The sequence below is a fragment of the Tamandua tetradactyla genome, chromosome 6 (genome assembly GCF_023851605.1).
Source record: "Tamandua tetradactyla isolate mTamTet1 chromosome 6, mTamTet1.pri, whole genome shotgun sequence".
NCBI lineage: Eukaryota > Metazoa > Chordata > Mammalia > Pilosa > Myrmecophagidae > Tamandua > Tamandua tetradactyla.
The window spans coordinates 17,756,262-17,780,294 of NC_135332.1; positions in this window are offsets into that span (position 1 = coordinate 17,756,262).

Genomic DNA, 24,033 nt, shown 5'->3' on the forward strand with positions numbered 1-24,033 from the left:
TCTCAGTTTGCTGTAATTTTCCTGAATATAGATTTTCCCTTTTAATAATATCTCAGCTTGCTGTAATTGCTCAGCCCATACTGTTAGAGAGATGGAGAGGCCAGCAGCTCAGCCACTGCTGCTGCTTCCTCTTGTGGGAGAGGGCGAGCGGGGTTCCCCTGAAGGGCCCTGGCCCCTGGGCTGGATCTGGGAGAGGTGAGTCCCACTCTGAACAGAGAGGCCTTCTCACCATCTCGTGCCCTAGCCTGGGGCCGAGCGCTGAGCTGCCCCCCAGTGCAGAAAAATGGCAGGATGTAGCAAAGGTCCTCACCAACCTCAGCAGGTGGGCCGTGTTTCCAAGGAGGGTGGAGGGCAGGGGAGCAGGGGAGCAGGTGGCCTGGCCAGCCTGGCTGCTTGGCCAGGACAATGTCTTAGAAACCTCCCCTTGGAGCACTCCACAGCAAGGAGGATTCAGGTGCAGAAAAGTTTCATGCATCCTCTTAGCTGCTGCGAGAGGTGGTTACCTGGAACCTGCTCCATCCCTTAACAAAATCCAGTATCCATCGGTGAAAAAGGTGGGGGGGTCGTAGATAAGGGATACTGACCTCACATCCCTGCCTCTTCTCATCCCAGAGGCTAAGACTCCCTCTTGGATATGGTCTCTCTGTAGTGTCTAACTTTGTGGGGTTGAGATGTGATTTGGTGAGGTAGAGGGCAGGCTCCTGTCCACAGAAGAAACTAAAAGCAGAGAGTGAAGAGTGAAGTTCTGGTGTAGCTTAGAAAGCCAGCTTGCTCAAATCCATCCTGCGCTCTCCTGCTGCTCCAGCAGGAACTATTCTACCAGCCCACCCTGGGACGCTGCATCACAGACCACCTTTCCCCTCCTGCTGAGGGTTGCCGTTCCTGGGGCATTTGCTCCAGGGGAACAGGTATGATGAGGGTCCCCGACCCCCAGCAGGGTGGGCCTTCCAAGGTGTAGAATGGGGCTGGCTGAGGCAGTCTTCCCGCCGTGCCAGCAGTATGGATTAGAAGTCATCACAGTCGGAAAAACCCGGGTTCATATGACATTCTGCCACTTCCTAGATATAGATTTTATTGCATTTTATTTTTTTGCATGGGCAGTACTGGGAAACGAACCCGGGTCTCCAGCATGGCAGGCGAGATGCTGAGCCACCGTGGCCCTGGATACAGATTTTGTATCCAGGGGTTTAACTTTCCCCAGCCACAATTGCATCTGCTAAACTGGGGACAGGCGACCCTTGGGGCATTGCCCCTGCTGTTGGGAGGTGCTCACTAGTGCCCCGTAAGGATTTCATACACACGAGGCCATCCTGTGAACTCACTGTGCAGGACGCGTCACACTCAGCTCTGCTGCGGGGGAGGGGCGCAACGACCAGTGCATACTGAGCGCTCACAGCTGCGAATGTTTTCTTGGCTCCTGGGGTGGAGTGCGGGGCAGGCTGGGGTTGTGGGGGTTAAGGTGGCAGCCCGGGCCCCTCAGCTCTGACCCCAGCAGGGTGGATGGGCCTCCCACCCAGCTCTGCCTTATGGCGATACTCAAGTCCCCATGACTAGGGCGCTCACCTGTGCACATTAGGATGATGTGATAAGCAGAGGGCACAGGGGACGGGGTGTACCTGGAAGCCTCCCTGAACCCCGCATTCCTGGGTCAGCTCTGCACAGGGCTTTCCAGGACATACTATTCCCACTGAGTGAGCCTGACCTTCTCACTCTCATTTCACCCGGAGCATGCAGGAAATGCCGCAAAGAAAAGAGCTTTCCTGAGAGAAGGAAGGAGGGCTGATGTGCTGCCTGGGGAGCTGCCTGGTTGGGGGGGGGGGGGTGACCTGGGGGGCTCCGGGGCTGCTATTCTGACTCGATTTCAAGGTGAAATACCCAGCTCTTAGCATTGCTTGGATATGTTTATTTTATTTTTACCGTGAGCATATGTTATTTTTATAATGAAAGAAAACCCATAAGTTGCAAAATTTATTTAAAAACGTCATATTATTGCACAACACTGCGAAGGTATTAAATGCCACTGAATCGTACCCTTTAGACTAATTTTATGTTGTGTGAATTTCACCCAATTACAAAAATAACACGGGGAATATTATTATAGACTAAAGAAGATCAAAGAGTCATAACGATCAAGTGAAATTCATGAGCCTAGAATGGACACCAGCTGGAAATTAAGTTGTTATGAAAGACCTACTTGGAAAAACCAAAACATTTGCGTACCAACTGAGTATGAGACGGCAGTATGGAATCATTGTTAATTTTCTTAGGTCTGCTCATGGTATTTTGATTTTATAAGAAATTGACCTTATAATCTGAAGATTCATGCTGATACATGTACAGGCAAGTTGTCATGGTGTTTACACTGTACTCTCAAATCGTATAGGAAGAAATAAGGTATATGTGGCAAAATACCAAATATTGGAGACTTTCCCCTAAGATCCTCGATTCTGTTCTCCTGCCCCCCCGACACTCACACACTTAGACACACGCATGCACGCATGTACACGCGCCCTCCACACCCACCGCTGCTTCCTCTCCTACTGCTTTTAGGCCGAGCGATGCCAAAGCATTTCTTGAAACTGAGCTGCTTCCCTCACTCTGCATTTTAACTTGCCCCAACGCAGCTGGCCGTTCCCGGCTTGTCCCACCTGATGCCCCGTCACCTGATGCCCCCAGCATTGCCCCGGGTCCCCTCCTCGGGGAGACCTGCGCCATGCTGCCTGGGCCCCCCCTTATTTCACGGTGTGCCCTCCATCCTCTCCTTTCTCCCCGATCCTGGAGGTGGAGGGTCCCCCCTTCTTTGCCACTCAATTGTCCATCCATCCGTCCATCTGTCCATCTGTTGACTGCTTGCTGGGCCCCTGGAGCAGGGAGGACTCCTGGGCTGTGCAGTCTCTGTCTCCCCACCCGGGACCCTCGCTGTCATCTGGCTCCCACCTGCGGCTCCTCCCCCAGCACCTTCCCCTCACCTTGCAGCCCCCTCCCCGGCTTTTCCAGAAGCCCCTTGAACTCCAGTTGTACATTTTCCTTAGCTCTACGGCCCTTGTCTCCCTGCTGTGGACCTCACCACTTGGCACTGTGCCACCTGCCCCTGGACCTGACCTTCTACCTGGCACATGTGGCCCCTGGCCGCAGGCGGGTCCTCTCCTCGGGTCTCGGCACCCTCTGTGTCTTCACCACTCTTTTCAGGGTGGCCCCCACCTGCGCCTTCCGCCCTGTCCCTTCACAGAGCACACGGAGAGCCAGGCTCAGAGCACACCGGGGCGGGACAGCCTGAACGGGGTGGCACGTTGGTGCGTCAGTGGAGGGACCCCGGCAGGGTGAGCGCATGGGAGGGGAGGTGGGGGTGAGGGTGGGGGTGCCCTGTGAGCCTCAGAAAAGGGAAGGGTCAGAAAGGGGGGGAACGGGGAAGGGGATCGGGGCCCCAGGGCTTCCTAAGCCCTGGGATCTCCTGCCCCACACAGCCCTGTGTTTTGGTGTGGTTCTGGGGTTTCTCTGTGACATCCCTGCAGGTGACAGGCAGATCCAGGCCATCAAAGACTCGGTACCTGCAGTTTCCCAGCAGGATGACGGGGCGCTGCTGCTGCTGACATTCTAAATGGACTAATTAAAACAGAATTTCTCTTGAATTATTAACCAGCTTCCAGGAGAAGAAACATTCACTAGGGCGTCTTGTTACGAAAGCTCTAGAACCTCTCTTGGCGGGGTGGGGGGTAGAGCATGCTCCAAGGACTGGAGGGGTGGAGAGGACATTGTGATGACTTCATTTCAGGAAGGCCCTGGAAATGGGAAATGGAAACACCCTTCCTGGGGCACTAAGGGACTCTTTAGACCACAGAGAAACAGGAGTCTCATCTCTTTTTCTCATTTACAAAGAGGGCCTGCGTGCTGCAGGGGTGCAGCGCAGTGCCTGATGGCAGGCCTGTGTGCAAGCACGGGCACCCTCAGGCTTCAAGTACTGTGTACCTGTGTGCACTTGTGTGAGCTGTGTGCACCTGTGTGTACCTGTGTGAGCCTGTGTGCATCTTTGTGCACCCGTGAGAGCCTGTGTGTGCATGTGTGCACCTTTGTGAGGCTTTGTTTGTATGCGTGCACGTGTGTAAGTCTGTGTGTGCCTGTGTGCACCTTTTTGCACTTGTGTGAGCCTGTATGAGCCTATGTGTGCCTGTTTGCACTTGTGTGAACATGATGAGCCTGTGTGCAGCTGTGTAAACATTTGTACACCTGTGGAAGCATGCATTTGTGTGCACCTGTGTGAGGCTGTATGTAACTGTCACCTGTGTGTGCCTGTGCCTGTCTCTGTGCCTTTCTGTGTCTGTGTGAGCCTGTGTGCTCCTGAGTGCACCTGTGTGCATCTGTATGAGCCTATGTGCATCTATTTGCACTTGTGTGAGCCTGTGTGTAACTGTGTGCGCCTGTGTACACCTGTGGGAGCCTGCATGCACTTTTGTGCACCTGTGTGTTCCTGTGAGCAGCTGTATGCATCTCTGTGAGCCTGTGTGCACTTGTGTGAGCTTGTGTGATCCTGAGTGCACCTCTGTGCACCTGTGTGTGGCTGTGTGTTTCCGGAGAAGGTATTCGTGTGCTGCTGTATGTCTGGCTGTGTCAGCAGGTTTTCCTTATCTGAGTATCCTCCATGCGGGTGTTGATGGAGTGTGTCTCTGTGCCATGTGCTGGAGAGAAGTAGTGAAAGGGGCTGAAGAAGCCCCTGACGCTGCCTCACCCACTGTTTTCACTCCGGCTCAGCAGTGGGGAGGGTCTCAATCACCTGGTCTGAAGTGTCAGGATGACCCCGTCCCCAGGGTGGAAAACTCTTTGAAGGCAGGCTGTGGCCATGTTGTTGCTCCTCCCATCGAAAAAGAATGGATTTCCATTTGTGTCTTGCAGAGAAAGGACGATTCCGTTTGGACGCTCTGGAGGCTAACCCTTAACACTGCGGGGCCTGGGCAGTGGGGACTTAAAGTCAGGGCAGAGCAGGGAGTCCGACTCCCGCCTCTGAAGGCTGCTCCCTCCACCCCAGGAGAGGCAGGCAGTACCCAGGGCTATTGCATCTGTGCCTAATAGAATATCGAGGAATCCGTTTTATGATCTGATTCTCTCTGTGCGTTTCAGATATTCAAATTAAAATTATTTTTAAGAGCTCAAATTAGAAATAGAAATAATATATCCAATCATGAGCAGGATAGATTCTTCTTTCATGTGGTACTTAAATTTCTCCCACACTGGCTGTTTGTAGGTGGAAGAGGGAGAGTCAGGCTAGCTGAGATCCCTTCCTGATTTCGAAAATCTGAAAACAAAAGCTATCTGCAGGTCTCCCTTCTTCCTGCCTCAGGCCGAGTGGATTCATCCAACATTGGAAGAATTTGGGAGGTTTGAGTGTTAAAACAACATTACAACAACCAGCCCTGAAGGATTGGCCTGGCATATATTTTTTGGGGGGGATATAAATCCTGCAACCATATGTGTAAGAATGGATATAAAACTTGGTTCTCATCAAATATCATGTGCATTCGTCTGCACATTGGATATTCACTGCTGTGTAACGAAGTACCCCCAAACTTAGTGGCTTAGAACAACATTTGTCTGCTCACAGTTTCTGTGGCCCAGGAATCTGCCTCAAGGTTTCCCGTGAAGATGGTGGCCAAAGTGCTGCTGGCTGGGGCTGCGCTCTCATCAGATGACTCGATGGGGGAGGAAGCAAGATGGAAGACACCATATTGGGGTGACCTAATCTTGGAAATGACATCGCATTGTTTTTGGGTATTCACTCGGTAAAGAATTCCCCAATATGGGGAGGTGAGGGTCTTCAGCCATCCTGAGGCTGCCCACCACAGTCTCCTCCTCTATGGGTTATATGTATGTTAGGGGATGTGATTTGGTTTTGCAGGAGCTATTGACATCTGCAGATTTAGCGATCTGAAGCATTCTCTCTATGACTCTTTGGAAGGTTTGTCCCCTCTTCCATGGTCCATTAAGTTATTTTTCTTTTATCAAATTGTGCACTTTGCATACAACTTGCCTCTACCTAGAATAGAACAACCAGTTCAATTTCCCAAATTACAGATATGCTTAATAGCAGTGACCAGCACATGTGTGAAAATACTGGCTTTATAAAATATCAGCATGTAAAGATGTTTTGCCAACAGCTGCAGGTTTGCAGAGGTGGGTTCTACCTGGAAGGTAGACAGGGCGGCTTTACCCTGCAGAGCAGCTGGGCCAGATTTGCGTTAGCAAACACGGTCCTGCTCACCCTTGGGAAACCAGCGGGTTCTTTCCATTTCCACTGCTGGGAAAATGACTCGGCAAGCCTTAGGTTCTGGCTTGGAAAGGACCTGGCTGGAGTGGACAACTCCTCCTGAGCAGGCCAGGTCAGCTCTGAGGCCACTGGACTGAGTATTTTGGAGGGTGAGTGGGAATCTGGCATCTTTTGAAGCTATGTAGAGTCCCAGGAATTTATAGGACATGCTTTGGGCATATCATCCTTTTCCATTTAACTGAAGGGAACTTCCCAACAATTAGGACAGAATAGCCCATTTTTGGTGGGGCCCATTAGTCAGACGTATAACTTCTGCTTCTTTAGCCTTTCCCTTTCCCCCATGATCTACTACCCTTTTGGGGAACTCTACTTGACTTGGATTGTCCCCAGTTCTTCTGGGGTACTGTGTCATGTAGGCGAAAGGGCATGGCTTTCGGACTGGACTGACCTGATTTAGAATCCTGGCCTCTTCCCAGCACTGATGACTCAATTTCCCCCTTCTATAAAATGAGGATAATACCACCTACGGCATAATACCTATTGCATGGCGATTAAATACTTTACACAACGGGCCTGGCAGAGTTACAGGTATGTCATGGTCACTTAAAATATCAGTTGCCTCTTCCCTACTGTCCACCTCTCTGCAAAATAAAAAAAAATGAAACAATTCCAAACTTTTCTTCTGATATTGAATGCTGACTTCATCTGGACATTTCTTTTTTTTTTAAGTTGTGGTAACATAAAACAACAGAACATATTTGCCATTTGTCAGAATAAAATTAAGTTTAACTTTCACATGAGTTGGAGCAGGATGAGAGAAACAGAACTCACTAAACAAAGGGCTGCAAAACAGCTCAGACTGGTCTTGCAGGCAGGGAAAGGAGAAGGCCTCTGACGTAAGCCTAGCATTGGTGCCAGATTCTCATATAGGTAACAACAACCTTAAATAAGTAATAGCCTAGGTCACTGAAATGTAAAGCATAATCAAAAGCAGGGGCCCTTTGGTGGGAAATTTGAATTAGTTAGACTGCCCAGATAGGCTGTAATGCCTCGAGTATCCGATCAGCCGAGAAACAGGGGAGGGACCTGTGTGCTAAGCTTAAGGATATAAAGCCTGTAGCATTCTATTGCTTGGCATGCCAGCCATATGTTCTTGCCAGATCGTGAATAAATTCTTTTCTTCTCCACGATCAGGTGAGCATTTATTTATTCTCTTACAAGTATATGGCTTTCCTTCTGACATCATTTTAACCATTTTTGCATTAAATTGCATTTATGGTTTGTGCTACCACCACACCCATCTTTACCAAAACTATTTCATCACCTGTAACAGAAACTCTGTACCCATTAGGCAATAGCTCTCCATTCCCCTTTCCCTCCCAGCCCCTGGTAAAATACTTTGCATCTTTATGAATTTGTTTATTCTAGATATTTCATATCAGTGGGCCCATTTTATATTTGTTCTTTTGTGCCTGACTCATTTCACTTAGCAATAATGTCTTACAGGTTCGGCCCTGATTGCAGCAGGTATCAGAACGTCATTCCTCTTCTCAGCGGAATCACCTTCCCTTGCATGGATAAGGCCACATTTCTTTACCCATTCATCTGTTGGGCGAGCCCACTTTTTGGCTGTTGTGAATAATGCTGCTGCAAACACAGATGGTCACGTAACTATCTGAGCCCCTGATTTCATTTATCTTGGGTATATTCCTAAGAGTGGAAAGTGCCGGATCATGTAGTAATTCCGCATTTAACTTTCTGAGGAACCACCAAAATGATTTCCACAACGGCTGCACCATTTTCCATTCCCACCAGCAACGTCAAGGATTCCAGCGTCACCACGTTCTCCCCAACACTCCTTATTTTCAAGTTTTTAAAACAGCAGCCATCCTCATGGGCGGGAAGCAGTACCCCATTGTGGCTTTGATTTGGTTTGAGGAGCATTTGTCTTCATGTGGGCAGTGCGGGGTGGATGTGTTTGAGGGGCAAGGATGGGGGAGCCCCTGGAGCTGGCAAGGACAGAGCTTCACTGTGCTTAACATTTCCTTCCAGGAGGGTCCCCTGCAAACGAAGATGCTATTGACGGCCCGGGCCACGCGCGGAGAAAAGCCTCTTCCCACCGCAGGGGAGGCTGCTTGGGTCCGTGGGTCCCCTCCCGGGTGATGGCTGCAATCTACTCCGCTGCAGGAAGTTTCTCGGCGAAGCAGCTTCGCTGGGTCCCTTGCCCGGGGACTGTGGAACAGGAGGCTTACAGAAACTCCCAAGCTGCCCCCTCCTGAGGCTGGGACCCAGCAGCCCTTGGGGGAAGAAAATGCACCTTTCAGCAGAGGTGGGGGTGGGGTGTGGATGCAGGAGCAGACGGGCTGCAGCCCCCACGTTTGGTGGAAAGCAGGCCAGTGGGATTCTGTGCAGGGTATCACTGATTTAGTAATCGCTTCGGGCTGTGATTAAATTATGTTCTTCCTGCGGCCAATTCCAGATCCCACTCCTCCAGAGACTGTGTGAGCCTCTTTGGAGGCCAGTGGGGGAGCTTGTCGTTGTCACTGATGCCTGCAGCTTCTCCAAGGAGGCCTCCGTCTCCAGGCGGCTACCTTGGGGTTCTCCTCTGCAACCCAGGAGCTCCGTGGACCCCGGGGCCAGGCAGATGCCCAGCTCTCGTGGGGGGCTCATGCCCTGGGGAACAAGGCTGCCTTGCTCACAGCCTCACTGGAAGATCCTCCCTTTGTTGTTAAACTTATTGTTTCCTTGTCTGCGCTGAATTATGTTATTTTCCTCCAAGGCTTCTCAGTGAGCCGGGCCAGGAAAGGGGGACAAAGAAGGGGGAACACTTTGCTCTCTTCTCTACCTCGTGCCCATGTTCTGGTGTGGTCGGTTGCAACATTCGGGAGCTTTGAGAGCTTGTCCCTTCAGTGGCCTAATTGCCTGATCTCAATCTTGTCTTTTTGAGGGACTCGAGCTGGGTGGGGCGGTTCGCAGGAGACTTGCCTATGGGGATAATTTTAGCAAGTCTGAGTTTGCTTCTCTGGGTCAAGTCTATCCTCCCACCAGCACTTCCCAACCTGCTGACTCTGACGTGTCACCTGGAGTCGTATCAGGTACTATGGGTCAGCGTCACGGGGGGGGGGGGGGAGGTGTCTTGTGCCAAAGGGACACAGACACCCGTGGGGAAGGGACAGGGACACTGTGCCTGGCACCGTGCCAGCGCTTCATGGAGGCCGGCGGGTCGCAAAGTGGGGCCCCGAATTTGAGAGAAAAAAGCTCTTTATACACTTCAATCGAAACAATAAATTGCAACAGACTGAATGTGGAAAGAGAAATAAGAACTCAACTGGCTTCTATGAGGCAAGTCATTGAGGAGAGAAGCAGAAATGTAAAGCAATTCCTCTCTTCTTGCTAAAATTTTGTTGTTTTGGAAAATACTTTTCATTTGAAATATGTCATTATGGTAAAGTGCCATGGTTTATTATTGCTATTCTAAACAGAGATTTAAAATACAAATTTCTCAGTTTTAATTTCTAATATGGTCGATATGGATAAATATAATGCAAATAAGCAGGAGTTCTTTCCGGTCCTCTACAGTTTTTAAGAAGGTGAAGGGACTTCTGGGAACAGAAAGGTTGGAGAACCGCTGGGGTAAGTTATATCCGTTACCTCCCCCCCTACCTTTATGGGAGGGGGTACTAGCCTCATCCCACACATGGAGAAATCAGGCCCCCCAAGAAGTTATTTTCCCAAGGGGTCAAAGTTACATAGCTGCTTTGGGATTTGAAAAAAATATATTTCAAAAAAAAAATAGTTCTTACATACCAACTGTAAAAATATTAGAAAATAAGCAAATTTAACCCACTCATACATCTACCATTCAATGCGCTGGGCAACTTCCTTCGCCCGCACATTTGATTACATCAATTGGACAGTCCTGGCGGGGCAGCTGTAGTCCCACGGCAGGATTTGAACGATGGCTTCTCTCCGAGGAGACTAAAGAAGGGGCTTCTGCCATTTGTCTCCTCCCGTTTCCAGGAGCAGGGCCCTGGAGACTGCGTGGGAACAGTGGCATGAGTGGGGTGGGGCTGGGAGAAGGGGACCTGTGGGTGGGGCCGGGGGAGGGGGACCTGTGGGTGGGGCCGGGGGAGGGGGACCTGGGTGGGGCTGGGGGAGGGGGACCTGTGGGTGGGGCCAGGTGCCCTGGGTGGGGCTGGGGGAGGGGGACCTGGGTGGGGCTGGGGGAGGGGGACCTGTGGGTGGGGCCGGGGGAGGGAGACCTGGGTGGGTCTGGGGGAGGGGAACCAGCGGGTGAGGCGGGGGGAAGGGGATCCTGGCCCCCTGGGGCTCAGACCTGGGCCCTGGCGGGGGCCACCCACCTTTACTCTAAGGACACAGGGGAGGGCTCGGGCGCCTTCCAGGCACAGGCCCTGGGGCGGGGGGAGCTGCTCCCGTGGCTCTGCACCCCCCCCCCCCCAGCAGGTGCTGATCCTGTTGATCTGGCTCTCGCCGGCCTGGGCCTGGCGGGACGGAGCCCACTCGGGCTGCGTTACTGACCCCCGGCTTCCACCGGCCTGGCCAGGGTGCCCCCGCCCTCGCTGTGCCCCAGCTGGCTCCGTCCTCGAGCGCCACGTGTCCCGGACACCTGGACGAGGGCCCGGCCAGGTGGCGGCTGCCAGCGGAGTGACAGCTGTGCTAGGTAAGTGGCGCTGAGACCGGAAGGCCCCTCCTCCCTCCTGGGGTGGGAGGGCTCCCTGAAAGGCCCCTGGCTTCTCGGGCTAGTGCCCCTCTCCTCCCTCTCCTGGTCCTCGCCCCTCGCCCCTCGCCCCTCGCCCCTTCGGCCTCGGGCTCCGTGACCCCCTCAGCGGCACAAACGACCCACAGTTCCCACTGCCCGAACCCAGCCTTCCCGGTCTCGAGGGGTGGTGTGTCCCGGGCCCCCGCCTTGGCGCCTTGGCCGGCTTCTCTCTAAGCGTCTGCTCCCCACGCGGCCCGGTAGAGCTTTCTGTGACAGTGCAATTGTCCCTTCCCTGCCAGGGCCGCTCCAGCGCTTGCACTGTGGCTTCTGTGACCAAGGAACTGCGGTTTGCTTTTCATTTAACTTTAATTAATTTAAATATAAAGTTCCCACACGTGGCTGCGGGTCCCAAAGGGGACAGCACTGCCCAGGCGCCCCTCTCCTCCCAGCCCCGGCCTCCATGCAGCGCCCAACACGTGCCGTCTCCCATATATCTACTCCCTGCTCTGCCAGCACCCCGAGCTCCAGATCGGACCCCCAGCTGCCTTCCTGACACCTGCCGGGCGGAGTCCGATGGGCGCTTCTGATTTCCAATGCCTAAGACTGTTAATTCCACCCTTCCTGGAAAGCCTCTGTCCCCCAGCCTTCGCCTTCTCAGAGACCCCCCACCCAGGGGCTGTGCGCGATTGCTTCTCTCCTTTGCCTTTTTTTTTAAATTTTATTTTTAAAATTGATTTATTAAACAGAACAACATACGAACACAAACATTCTTACTACATGATCATTCCATTCTTGATATATAATCAGTAACTCACAGTATCATCACATAGTTGTATATTCATCATCATGATCATTTTTAAAAAATTTATTTATTAATTAAAAAAAGAAACAAAATAAAACAACATACATAATCAGTAATTCACAATATCATCACTTAGTTGCATATTCATCATTTCTTAGAACATTTGCATTAATTCAGAAAAAGAAAAGGACAATAGAAAAAGAAATAAAAAGAACACAGGAAAGAAAAAACAAAGATTATACCTACCATACCCCTTACCCCTTGCTTTCATTGATTACTGGCATTTAAACTAAATTTATTTTAGCATTTGTTCCCCCTATTATTTATTTTTATTCCATATGTTCTCCTTTGTTGACAAGGTAGATAAAAGGAGCATCAGACACAAGGTTTTCACAATCACACAGTCACATTGTGACAGCTGTATCATTATTCAATCATCCTCAAGAAACATGGCTACTGGAACACAGCTCTACATTTTCAGGCAGTTCCTCCAGCCTCTCCATTACATCTTGAATAACAAGATGATATCTACTTGATGCATTAGAATAACCTCCAGGATAACTTCTCAACTCTGTTTGGAATCTCTCAGCCATTGACACTTTGTCTCATTTCCCTCTTCCCCCTTTTGGTCAAGAAGGTTTTCTCAATTCCTTGATGCTAAATCTTAGCTCATTCTAGGGTTTTTCTCAATCCCTTGGTGCTGAGTCTCTGTTCATTCCAAGATCTCTGTCCCACGTTGCCAGGAAGGTCCACACCCCTGGTAGTCATGTCCCACGTAGAGAGGGGTAGGGTGGTGAAACTGCTTGTTGTGTTGGCTCGAGAGAGGGGCCATATCTGAGCAACAAAAGAGGCTCTCTTGGGGGTGACTCTTAGGCCTAAATTTTAAGTAGGCTTGACGTATGCTTTGCGAGGTTAAGTTTCATATGAACAAATCCCAAGACTGGGGGCTTTGCCTATAGCTTTGGTTGTCCACACTGCTTGTGAGAATATCAAGAATTCAACTTGGGGAAGTTGAATTTCTCCCCATTCTCACCACTCCCCAAAGGGCGCTTTGCAGATACTTTTCCACTCACTGATCGAATCACTCTTGGATTCATCAGGGCATCACTCTGGACAAACCAGCAAAATCTCATGTCCTACCTGAGATTCCAAGTACTTATGGCGTTCAATCAAACTATCTACATAAGTTATATTAGGAAATGCACTAGTCAAAATATAAATTTTGTAACAAACATTTTTTGCTTTAGTCTCACACAGAAAGTGACATGTTAAAATATTAATTACCATCTATTTTCAGTACCCTGCAATAATGACATTCCTTTGTTCTTCCTCATGCAAAAACATTTTTAAAATTGTACCTTGTACATTTCACTACTATTATACACCCTAGGCATTCCTAGATTATACCATCTCAATCTTTAATATCTATCTTTCTTTCTGATTTAATTTATGTCCCTAGCCCTCCTGCCTCTATCATTCTCACATGCAGCTTCATTCAGTGTTTTAACATAACTATATTACAGTTAGGTAGTATTGTGCTGTTCATTTCTGAGTTTTTGTATACAGTCCTGTTGCACAGTCTGTATCCCTTCAGCTCCAATTACCCAATATTTTACCCTATTTCTATCTCCTGATGGTCTCTGTTACAAACAAAATATTCCAAGTTTATTCACCAATGTCAGTTCATATCAATGAGACCATACAGAATTTGTCCTTTAGTTTCTGGCTAGTCTCACTCAGCATAATGTTCTCAAGGTCCATCCATGTTGTTACATGCTTCATAAGTTTATTCTGTCTTAAAGCTGCATAATATTCCATCGTATGTATACACCACAGTTTGTTTAGCCACTCATCTGTTGATGGACATTTTGGCAGTTTCCATCTCCTTACAATTGTAAATAATGCTGCTATAAACATTGGTGTGCAAATGTCCGTTTGTGTCTTTGCCCTTATGTCCTCTGAGTAGATACTTAGCAATTGTACTGCTGGATCATATGGCAATTCTATATTCAGCTTTTTAAGGAACTGCCAAACTGCTTTCCACGGTGGTTGCACCATTTGACATTCCCACCAACAGTGAATAAGTGTGCCTCTTTCTCCACATCCTCTCCAGCACTTGTCATTTTCTGTTTTGTTGATAATGGCCATTCTGGTGGGTGTGAGATGATATCTCATTGTGGTTTTGATTTGCATTTCTCTAATGGCCAGGGACGTTGAGCATCTCTTCATGTGCCTTTTGGCCATTTGTATTTCCTCTTCTGAGAGGTGTCTGTTCAAGTCTTTTTCCCATTTTGTAATTGGGTTGGCTGTCTTTTTGTTGTTGAGTTGAACAATCTCTCTATAAATTCTGGATAATAGACCTTTATCTGATATGTCATTTCCAAATATTGTCTCCCATTGTGTAGGCTGTCTTTTTTACTTTCTTGATGAAGTTCTTTGATGCACAAAAGTGTTTAATTTTGAGGAGTTCCCATTTCTTTCTTTCTTCAGTGCTCTTGCTTTAGGTGTAAGGTCTATAAAACCGCCTCCAATGATAAGATTTATAAGATATTTCCCTACATTTTCCTCTAACTGTTTTATGGTCTTAGACCTGATGTTTAGATCTTTGATCCATTTTGAGTTAACGTTTGTATAGGGTGTGAGATATGGGTCTTCTTTCATTCTTTTGCATATGGATATCCAGTTCTCTAGGCACAATTTATTGAAGAGACTCTTCTGTCCCAGGTGAGTTGGCTTGACTGCCTTATCAAAGATCAAATGTCCATAGATGAGAGGGTCTATATCTGAACACTCTATTCAATTCCATTGGTCAATATATCCATTTTATGCCAGTACCATGTTGTTTTGACCACTATGGCTTCATAATATGCCTTAAAGTCAGGCAGCGTGAGACCTCCAGCTTCGTTTTTTTTCCTCAAGATACTTTTAGCAATTCGGGGCACCCTGCCCTTCCAGATAAATTTGCTTATTGGTTTTTCTATTTCTGAAAAGTAAGTTGTTGGGATTTTGATTGGTATTGCGTTGAATCTGTAAATCAATTTAGGTAGAATTGACATCTTAACTATATTTAGTCTTCCAATCCGTGAACACGGTATGCCCTTCCATCTATTTAGGTCTTCTGTGATTTCTTTTAACAGTTTCTTGTAGTTTTTTTTGTATAGGTCTTTTGTCTCTTTAGTTAAATTTATTCCTAAGTATTTTATTCTTTTAGCTGCAGTTGTAAATGGAATTCGTTTCTTGATTTCCCCCTCAGCTTGTTCATTGCTAGTGTATAGAAACACTACAGATTTTTGAATGTTGATCTTGTAACCTGCCACTTTGCTGTACTCGTTTATTAGCTCTAGTAGTTTTGCTGTGGATTTTTCAGGGTTTTCAACATATAGTATCATATCATCTGCAAACAGTGATAGTTTTACTTCTTCCTTTCCAATTTTGATGCCTTGTATTTCTTTTTCTTGTCTAATTGATCTGGCTAGAACTTCCAACACAATGTTGAATAACAGTGGTGATAGTGGACATCCTTGTCTTGTTCCTGATCTTAGGGGGAAAGTTTTCAGTTTTTCCCCATTGAGGACAATATTAGCTGTGGGTTTTTCATATATTCCCTTTATCATTTTAAGGAAATTCCCTTGTATTCCTATCCTTTGAGGTGTTTTCAACAGGAAAGGATGCTGAATTTTGTCAAATGCCTTCTCTGCATCAATTGAGATGATCATGTGATTTTTCTGCTTTGATTTGTTGATATGGTGTATTACATTAATTGATTTTCTTATGTTGAATCATCCTTGCATCCCTGGGATGAATCCTACTTGGTCATGATGTATAATTCTTTTAATGTGTTGCTGGATTCAATTTGCTAGAATTTTGTTGAAGATTTTTACATCTATATTCATTAGAGAGATTGGTCTGTAGTTTTCTTTTTTTTGTATTATCTTTGACTGGTTTTGGTGTGAGGGTAATGTTGGCTTCATAGGATGAATTAGGTAGGTTTCCCTCCACTTCAATTTTTTTTGAAGCGTTTGAGCAGGATTGGTACTAATTCTTTCTGGAATGTTTGGTAGAATTCATGTATGAAGCCATCTGGTCCTGGACTTCTCTTTTTAGGAAGCTTTTGAATGACTGATTCAATTTCTTTACTTGTGATTGGTTTGTTGAGGTCATCTATTTCATCTTGAGTCAAAGTTGGTTGTTCATGCCTTTCTAGGAAGTTGTCCATTTCATCTACATTGTTGTATTTATTGACTTAAAGTTGTTCATAGTATCCTGTTATTACCTCCTTTATTTCTGTGGGGTCAGTGGTTATGTCTCCTCCTCCATTTCTGATCTTATTTATTTGCATCCTCTCTCTTCTTCTTTTTGTCAGTCTTGCTAAGGGCCCATCAATCTTATTGATTTTCTCATAGAACCAACTTCTGGTTTTATTGATTTTCTCAATTGTTTTCATTTATTTCTGCTCTAATCTTTGTTATTTCTTTCCTTTTGCTTGCTTTGGGGTTTGCTGTTCTTTCTCCAGTTCTTCCAAGTAGACAGTTAATTCCTGTATTTTTGCCCTTTCTTCTTTTTTGATATAGACATTTAGGGCAATAAATTTCCCTCTTAGCACTGCCTTTGCTGCGTCCCATAGGTTTTGATATGTTGTGTTTTCATTTTCATTTGCCTCAAGATATTTACTGATTTCTCTTGTAATTTCTTCCTTCACCCACTGGTTGTTAAGGAGTGTGTTGTTGAGCCTCCACATATTTGTGAATTTTCTGGCGCTTTGCCTATTATTGATTTCCAACTTAATTCCCTTATTATCTGAGAAAGTGTTTTGCATGATTTCAATCTTTTTAAATTTGTTGAGACTTGCTTTGTGACCCAGCATATGGTCTATCTTTGAGAATGATCCATGAGCACTTGAGAAAAATGCGTATCCTGCTGTTGTGGGGTGTAATGTCCTATAAATGTCTGTTAAGTCTAGCTCATTTATTGTAATATTCAAATTCTCTGTTTCTTTATTGATCCTCTGTCTAGATGTTCTGTCCATTGATGAGAGTGGTGAATTGAAGTCTCCAACTATTATGGTAGATGTGTCTATTTCCCTTTTCAGTGTTTGCAGTGTTTGCCTCATGTATTTTGGGGCATTCTGATTCGGTGCATAAATATTTATGATTGTTATGTCTTCATGTTGAATTATTCCTTTTATTAGTAGATAGTGTCCTTCTTTGTCTCTTCTAACTGTTTTACATTTGAAGTCTAATTTGTTGGATATTAGTATAGTTACTCCTGCTCTTTTCTGGTTGTTATTTGCATGAAATATCTTTTCCGAACCTTTCACTTTCAACCTATATTTATCTTTGGGTCTAAGATGTGTTTCCTGTAGACAGCATATAGAAGGATCTTGTTTTTTAATCCATTCTGCCAGTCTATGTCTTTTTTTTTCCTGTATATCTTTTTTTATTAATTAAAAAAAATTAACAAATAAAACATTAAGATATTATTCCATTCTACATATACAATCAGTAATTCTTAATATCATCACATAGTTGCATAGTCATCATTTCTTAGAACATTTGCATTGATTTAGAAAAAGAAATAAAAAGACAACAGAAAAAGAAATAAAATGATAATAGAGAAAAAAAAAGATTATACATACCATACCCCTTACCCCTCGCTTTGATTTACCACTAGCATTTCAAACTAAATTTATTTTAACATTTGTTCCCCCCTATTATTTATTTTTATTCCATATGTTCTACTCTTCTGTTGATATAGTAGCTAAAAGGAGCATCAGACACAAGGTTTTCACATTCACAGAGTCTCATTGTGAAAGCTATATCATTGTCCAATCATCATCAAGAAACATGGCTACTGGAACACAGCTCTACATTTTCAGACAGTTCCCTCCAGCCTCTCCACTTCATCTTGAACAACAAGGTGATATCCACTTAATGTGTAGGAATAACCTCCAGGATAACCTCTCGACTCTGTTTGGAATCTCTCAGCCATTGACACTTAGTCTCATTTCACTCTTCCCCCTTTGGTCGAGAAGGTTCTCTCAATCCCTTGATGTTAATTCTCAGCTCATTCTAGGGTTTTTCTCAGTCCCTTGATGCCGAGTCTCAGCTCATTCCAGGATTTCTGTCCCACGTTGCCAAGGAAGGTCCACACCCCTGGGAGTCATGTCCCACGCAGAGAGGGGGAGGGTGCTGAGACTGCTAGTCATGTTGGCTGGAGAGAGAGGCCACATGTGAGCAACAAAAGAGGCTCTCTTGGGGGTGACTCTTAGGCCTAAATTTTAAGTAGACTTAACCTATCCTTTGTGGGGTTAAGTTTCATAGGAACAAACCCCAAGACTGGGGGCTCAGCCTATAGCTTTGGTTGTCCACACTGCTTGTGAGAATATCAAGAATTCAACTTGGGGCAGTTGAATTTCTCCCCACTTTCACCATTCCCCAAAGGGGGCTTGCAAATAATTTTCCAGTCACTGATCAAATCACTCTGGGATTCATCGGGGCATCACTCTGGACAAACCAACAAAATCTCATGTCCTAACTGAGATTCCAAGGACAGAGATTTTTGACTGTTTGCAGTTACTACTTTCTCCCCAGCACCTAGAACAGAGCATGGCAAATAGTAGATGTTCAATTAATATATTTTTTGGCATGATGGATGCAAAGGAGAGAGTATAGCTCTTCTATTTGTTTATAAAGCATGCCTGTTTCCAGGCTTCAGTCCACAACGCCTGTTTTCATACTCAAACACAGGTATAAAATAGTTAAATAAATGCACATACTTAATAAAATATAGCAGCTTTCCACCTGATATTTATCTGGAACTGGTACTTAAACTAATTATTCTTTGTCTTATATATTTTTTTTATTAATTAACGGAAAAAAAGAACTTAACCCAACATTTAGAAATCATACCATTCTAGATATGCAATCAGTAATTCTTAACATCATCACATAGATGCATGATCATCGTTTCTTAGTACATTTGCATCGGTTTAGAAGAACTAGCAACACAACAGAAAAAGATATAGAATGTTAATATAGAGAAAAAAATAAAAGTAATAATAGTAAAAAAAAAAAAAAACCCTATAGCTCAGATGCAGCTTCATTCAGTGTTTTAACATGATTACTTTACAATTAGGTATTATTGTGCTGTCCATTTTTGAGTTTTTGTATCTAGTCCTATTGCACAGTCTGTATCCCTTCATCTCCAATTACCCATTATCTTACCCTGTTTCTAACTCCTGCTGAACTCTGTTACCAATGACATATTCCAAGTTTATTCTCGAATGTCGATTCACATCATTGGGACCATACAGTATTTGTCTTTTAGTTTTGGGCTAGACTCACTCAGCATAATGTTCTCTAGGTCCATCCATGTTATTACATGCTTCAGAAGTTTATCCTGTCTTAAAGCTGCATAGTATTCCATCATATGTATATACCACAGTTTGTTTAGCCACTCGTCTGTTGATGGACATTTTGGCTGTTTCCATCTCTTTGCAATTGTAAATAACGCTGCTATAAACATTGGTGTGCAAATGTCCGTTTGAGTTTTTGCCCTTAATTCCTTTGAGTAGATTCCCAGCAATGATATTGCTGGGTCGTATGGCAATTCTATATTCAGCTTTTTGAGGATCCGCCAAACTGCCTTCCACAGTGGTTGCACCATTTGACATTCCCACCAACAGTGGATAAGTGTGCCTCTTTCACCGCGTCCTCTCCAGCACTTGTCATTTTCTGTTTTGTTGATAATGGCCATTCTGGTGGGTGCGAGATGATATCTCATTGTGGTTTTGATTTGCATTTCTCTAATGGCCAGGGACATTGAGCATCTCTTCATGTGCCTTTTGGCCATCTGTATTTCCTCTTCTGGTAGATGTCTGTTCAAGTCTTTTTCCCATTTTGTAATTGGGTTGGCTGTCTTTTTGTTGTTGAGTTGAACAATCTCTTTATAAATTCTGGATACTAGACCTTTATCTGATATGTCATTTCCAAATATTGTCTCCCATTGCGTAGGCTGTCTTTCTACTTTCTTGATGACGTTCTTTGATGCACAAAAGTGTTTAATTTTGAGGAGTTCCCATTTATTTATTTCCTTCTTCAGTGCTCTTGCTTTAGGTTTAAGGTCCATAAAACCGCCTCCAATTGTAAGATTCATAAGATATCTCCCTACATTTTCCTCTAACTGTTTTATGGTCTTAGACCTAATGTTTAGATCTTTGATCCATTTTGAGTTAACTTTTGTATAGGGTGTGAGATACGGGTCCTCTTTCATTCTTTTGCATATGGATATCCAGTTCTCTAGGCACCATTTATTGAAGAGACTCTTCTGTCCCGGGTGAGTTGGCTTGACTGCCTTATCAAAGATCAGATGTCCATAGATGAGAGGGTCTATATCTGAGCACTCTATTTGATTCCATTGGTCGATATATCTATCTTTATGCCAATACCATGCTGTTTTGACCACTGTGGCTTCATAATATGCCTTAAAGTCAGGCAGTGCGAGACCTGCAGCTTCGTTTTTTTTCCTCAAGATGTTTTTAGCAATTCGGGGCACCCTGCCCTTCCAGATAAATTTGCTTATTGGTTTTTCTATTTCTGAAAAATAAGTTGTTGGGATTTTTGATTGGTATTGCATTGAATCTGTAAATCAATTTAGGTAGGATTGACATCTTAAGTGTATTTAGTCTTCCAATCCATGAACACGGTATGCCCTTCCATCTATTTAGGTCTTCTGTGATTTCTTTTAACAGTTTTTTGTAGTTTTCTTTATGTATGTTTTTTGTCTCTTTAGTCAAATTTATTCCTAGGTATTTCATTCTTTTAGTTGCAATTGTAAATGGGATTCGTTTCTTGATTTCCCCCTCAGCTTGTTCATTACTAGTGTATAGAAATGCTACAGATTTTTGAATGTTGATCTTGTAACCTGCCACTTTGCTGTACTCATTTATTAGCTCTAGTAGTTTTGCTGTGGATTTTTCCGGGTTTTCGACGTATGGTATCGTATTGTCTGCAAACAGTGATAGTTTTACTTCTTCCTTTCCAATTTTGATGCCTTGTATTTCTTTTTCTTGTCTAATTGCTCTGGCTAGAACCTCCAACACAATGTTGAATAATAGTGGTGATAGTGGACATCCTTGTCTTATTCCTGATCTTAGGGGGAAAGTTTTCAATTTTTCCCCATTGAGGATGATATTAGCTGAGGGTTTTTCATATATTCCCTCTATCATTTTAAGGAAGTTCCCTTGTATTCCTATCTTTTGAAGTGTTTTCAACAGGAAAGGAGGTTGAATCTTGTCAAATGCCTTCTCTGCATCAATTGAGATGATCATGTGATTTTTCTGCTTTGATTTGTTGATATGGTGTATTACATTAATTGATTTTCTCATGTTGAACCATCCTTGCATACCTGGGATGAATCCTACTTGGTCATGATGTATAATTCTTTTAATGTGTTGTTGGATATGATTTGCTAGAATTTTATTGAGGATTTTTGCATCTATATTCATTAGAAGGATTGGCCTGTAGTTTTCTTTTTTTGTAATATCTTTGCCTGGTTTTGGTATGAGGGTGATGTTGGCTTCATAGAATGAATTAGGTAGTTTTCCCTCCACTTCGATTTTTTTGAAGAGTTTGAGGAGAGTTGGTACTAATTCTTTCTGGAATGTTTGATAGAATTCAGATGTGAAGCCGTCTGGTCCTGGACTTTTCTTTTTAGGAAGCTTTTGAATGACTAATTTCTTTACTTGTGATTGGTTTGTTGAGGTCATCTATTTCTTCTTGAGTCAAACTTGGTTGTTCATGTCTTTCCAGGAACCCGTCCATTTCCTCTAAATTGTTGTATTTATTAGCGTAAAGTTGTTCATAGTATCCTGTTATTACCTCCTTTATTTCTGTGAGGTCAGTTGTTATGTCTCCTCCTCCATTTCTGATCTTATTTATTTGCATCCTCTCTCTTCTTCTTTTTGTCAATCTTGCTAAGGGCCCATCAATCTTATTGATTTTCTCATAGAACCAACTTCTAGTCTTATTGATTTTCTCTATTGTTTTCATGTTTTCAGTTTTATTTCTGCTCTAATCTTTGTTATTTCTTTCCTTTTGCTTGCTTTGGGATTAGTTTGTTGTTCTTTCTCCAGTTCTTCCAAATGGACAGTTAATTCCTGCATTTTTGCCTTTTCTTCTTTTCTGATATAGGCATTTAGGGCAATGAATTTCCCTCTTAGCACTGCCATTGCTGCATCCCATAAGTTTTGATATGTTGTGTTTTCATTTTCATTCGCCTCGAGGTATTTGCTAATTTCTCTTGCAATTTCTTCTTTGACCCACTCGTTGTTTAAGAGTGTGTTGTTGAGCCTCCATGTATTTGTGAATTTTCTGGCACTCCACCTATTATTGATTTCCAACTTCATTCCTTTATGATCCGAGAAAGTGTTGTGTATGATTTCAATCTTTTTGAATTTGTTAAGACTTGCTTTGTGACCCAGCATATGGTCTATCTTTGAGAATGATCCATGAGCACTTGAGAAAAAGGTGTATCCTGCTGTTGTGGGATGTAATGTCCTATAAATGTCTGTTAAGTCTAGCTCATTTATAGTAATATTCAAATTCTCTATTTCTTTATTGATCCTCTGTCTAGATGTTCTGTCCATTGATGAGAGTAGTGAATTGAAGTCTCCAACTATTATGGTATATGAGTCTATTTCCCTTTTCAGTGTTTGCAGTGTATTCCTCACGTATTTTGGGGCATTCTGGTTCGGTGCGTAAATATTTATGATTGTTATGTCTTCTTTGTTTAATTGTTCCTGTTATTAGTATATAGTGTCCTTCTTTGTCTCTTTTAACTGTTTTACATTTGAAGTCTAATTTGTTGGATATTAGTATAGTTACTCCTGCTCTTTTCTGGTTGTTATTTGCATGAAATATCTTTTCCCAACCTTTCACTTTCAACCTATGTTTATCTTTGGGTCTAAGATGTGTTTCCTGTAGACAGCATATAGAAGGATCCTGTTTTTTAATCCATTCTGCCAATCTATGTCTTTTGATTGGGGAATTCAGTCCATTAACACTTAGTGTTATTACTGTTTGGATAATATTTTCCCCACCATTTTGCGTTTTGTATTATATATATCATATCTGATTTTCTTTCTTTCTACACTCTTCTCCATACCTCTCTCTTCTGTCTTTTTGTATCTGACTCTAGTGCTCCCTTTAGTATTTCTTGCAGAGCTGGTCTCTTGGTCACAAATTCTCTCAGTGACTTTTTGTCTGAGAATGTTTTAATTTCTCCCTCATTTTTGAAGGACAATTTTGCTGGATATAGGAGTCTTGGTTGGCAGTTTTTCTCTTTTAGTAATTTAAATATATCATCCCACTGTCTTCTAGCCTCCATGGTTTCTGCTGAGAAATGTACACATAGTCTTATTGGGTTTCCCTTGTATGTGATGGATTGTTTTTCTCTTGCTGCTTTCAAGATCCTCTCTTTCTCTTTGACCTCTGACATTCTGACTAGTAAGTGTCTTGGAGAACGCCTATTTGGGTCTAATCTCTTTGGGGTGCGCTGCACTTCTTGGATCTGTAATTTTAGGTCTTTCATCAGAGTTGGGAAATTTTCAGTGAAAATTTCTTCCATTAGTTTTTCTCCTCCTTTTCCCTTCTCTTCTCCTTCTGGGAGACCCACAACACGTATATTTGTGCGGTTCATATTGTCCTTGAGTTCCCTGATACCCTGTTCAAATTTTTCCATTCTTTTCCCGATAGTTTCTGTTTCTTTTTGAAATTCAGATGTTACATCCTCCAAATCACTAATTCTATCTTCTGTCTCTTTAAATCTATCATTGTAGGTATCCATTGTTTTTTCCATCTTTTCTACTTTATCCTTCACTTCCATAAGTTCTGTGATTTGTTTTTTCAGTTTTTCTATTTCTTCTTTTTGTTCAGCCCATGTCTTCTTCATGTCCTCCCTCAACTTATCGATTTCGTTTTTGAAGAGGTTTTCCATTTCTGTTCGTATATTCAGCATTAGTTGTCTCAGCTCCTGTATCTCATTTGAACTATTGGTTTGTTCCTTTGACTGGGCCATATTCTCAATCTTCTGAACGTGGACCGTTATCATCTGCTGGCGTCTGGGCATTTAGTCAGATTTCCCTGGGTGTTGGATCCAACAGGTTGTAAGCTTTTTCTGTGAAATCTCTGGGTTCTGTTTTTCTTATCCTGCCCAGTAGGTGGCGCTCGTGGCACTCGTTTGTCTCACGTGTTTGGA